This window comes from Trichosurus vulpecula, chromosome 3 (assembly GCF_011100635.1).
Source record: "Trichosurus vulpecula isolate mTriVul1 chromosome 3, mTriVul1.pri, whole genome shotgun sequence".
NCBI lineage: Eukaryota > Metazoa > Chordata > Mammalia > Diprotodontia > Phalangeridae > Trichosurus > Trichosurus vulpecula.
Genome location: NC_050575.1, coordinates 187,102,852 through 187,105,465, shown reverse-complemented (window position 1 = coordinate 187,105,465; position 2,614 = coordinate 187,102,852). Strand labels below are relative to the sequence as shown.

General features: G+C 44.3%; 1 pseudogene; it reads right to left on the bottom strand.

The window, feature by feature from the left end:
* Positions 1 to 757, bottom strand: LOC118844991 (annotated as a pseudogene).
* Positions 758 to 2,614: the final 1,857 nt, after the last annotated feature.

The following is a 2,614-nucleotide window of genomic DNA, read 5'->3' as shown; positions in this document are numbered from 1 at the left end:
TCAAAGGGTGCTCTCTAGTGTGTTGTAGTTATCTTTAAAACTCTTCAGCTCTAGAAAGTGCTTGGCTCTTTTACTCTTCTGACTGGAGGGCAGATAGGTGGCCTGGATAGTTGTTGGGGAGGAAACTTCAGGAGACTGTGTTAGATGCTTAGCTGCCAACTGTTGCTGCCGCTGGGAGCTCCCACCACGGGCTTTGACAGCGGCAGCCAGTTCACTCAGTGCTTCCTGATACCGTAGATATTCAGTCTGGTCAAAGACACCAATTACATATCAAGCTGTCTCATAGCCATCTAACAGGGTAATAATGAGAGCTTTGCCGACACCCTTGAAGGGGGTACTTGTGTTTTGAAGCTCCAGCAGATAGGAGCAGAAGTTCTTGCCCATCAGGGAACAAGGATGCCAGCCTTCTGAATGGAATGGGATCTCAGAGGCACGAATGGCATCCAATGCTTTCATCCTATACAGGCAGTTGTAGCAATGTTGATTTCCTGGCGTCTCCAGCTGCAAAAGTCTGGCATCATCCTCTTCAAGAAGCTGGGGTTCATAATTTACATTCTGAAACTTGGATAATCGGATGTAAATCTCTTTCTTCGGATCCTTTGGAATGTTGCGCCCCACAGGGATGTAAAGGCCTCTTCGAGACTTCACAGCAAAACGCATGATCTGCCTCTTCACAAAAACGAACAAATACCAAGCTCCAATAGGGCATCAGCAGCATGACATTCACCCCGGACAACCAGTTACTGCTGGACACCATGGCCTCCTTCTAGCTTTGTTAGCTCGGGCTCAGTAGTAGCGAAAGCCCTGGGACTCCTTGGTGCTGCTTGACCATTTCCTTATGGGGGAAGCCAAAGCTGGGCCCTGTCAGAAAACATTGTGGCCAGGGAGAGTGTGGGGGACTGGGGTGGGGGGCTCCAATGTCTTTTCTTATCCTATGTCCTATGATCTTATGAATATTTCCTAGGAAATGAGGATACATATCCTGTCTATCCCACAAGGGAGTGTGCAAAGAAAGTCCCTGCCCTCCTAGCACAGAGTGAATATAAATAGTACATAGTAAAGAGTAACTGTTTCTCTTTTGGCCAGGAACCCTGAGGGTCTTCCCCTCCCAGTTTGAGGTTTTTTTTGAGTTTTGATTAAAGGAGCCATCCCTTGATTAACTCACTCAAAGTGAGAACCTGAAAAGACCTTAGCCTGGAAGGGCCAAGGTCTCCTAATGCATCCTGGGCTATCTCCAGTGGTCCTGATGAATATCAGGTCACTGGACCCAGATGGCTCTGGAGGAGAAAGTGAGGCTGGTGACTTTGCACAGCCCTCACTCAAATCAAAGTCAACTGCAAGTCACGTCATCATTTGCCTGATATCATGGTCCTCTTTGAGAACAAAGGACAAACACAGCAACTTTGTAAATCTTATACCATTGCATAAATGTAAGCTAAAATTACAATTATTGTTGTTAGTTCAACAATTTGGGTGTTTATTGAGTTTCTACTTGTGTTTGCTTATATGAAATAACTGTGAAGCAGACTGATGGAATAAGCTGGTGGCACAGGGGTTAGGAGTAGAGTGCGGAAGAATGCTTCCTACATTCCAAGGCGAGTTTACTTGGATTTATATGTTCTGATATTTAAAAACAACAGCGACAATATATCGGTCTCATTTTACACTGAATAGCATGAAACTTCAAAAATTTGGATCATTGCATTTAGTTGGCTTTTAAAAAGACTGTCTTTCATGGGGTAAGGGAAACTTCAGATCCACAGTTCCTGGTTTGATTATATGCTGCTTCTGGGCAAGTATTGTTCTACAAGAAGTTGCTTCTCTCCTCTTACTTTTCCTGGCCCAGAAAATAATCTCTCTTTAGTGAGTTGTTATGATTATTCTTCTAGTCCTAGATAACTGAAGATTGAAGATCCCCAGAAGAGCTGTTATTGTGATTAATTGCTGGGTTTTCAGAGTGCTGATAAGAGGTGACAGATGCATTAGATGACCACAGCTTCAAAAGAACAATAGGGTGTGACAAAAAGGGATTTTAATTTGACTAACATCCTAAAGTCATGGATATAGTCACATTAGGGAGGGAGCAGCACCCTTGCCCTCCCCCACACAGGGATTCAGGGGAAAGGCAAGCTTCAGGGGAAAAATGTCACACAGTGACAGAACCCTTACAGCAATGAGGAACATGGCAATGCTACCCCCTCCTCCACACTGGCATCCTGTTCCAGTGACAGCTCTGAACATACACACTGCAAAATCCATTCTTCCCTTCTTTTTATGTGTTTATGTATCTTCTTTCTTATCCATCTTTTACCATCTCCCAGAGTACATTTTCTCCTTTGACCCTTGACCATTCCCTCTACATTCTCCAATTTTTCCTTTTCCTTCTATAATTTCTGGGATTATTTTCCTCTTCCCTTATTTCTGTAGCAAGATCCACATGTAAGAAGGTCCCATGTGTTGTGAGAAGGCTCTCTCTCACATTTGGCATGGGGGTATCTGTGTGGTTATGTTGAGGGGGAAAAAACCAGGGATTCAGGGATCCTAAAACTAAAGTTCCCAGGACTAGAATTCCCAGTTGTAGGGGAGTGCCCCTCAAGGACCTAAGTACTTGAGA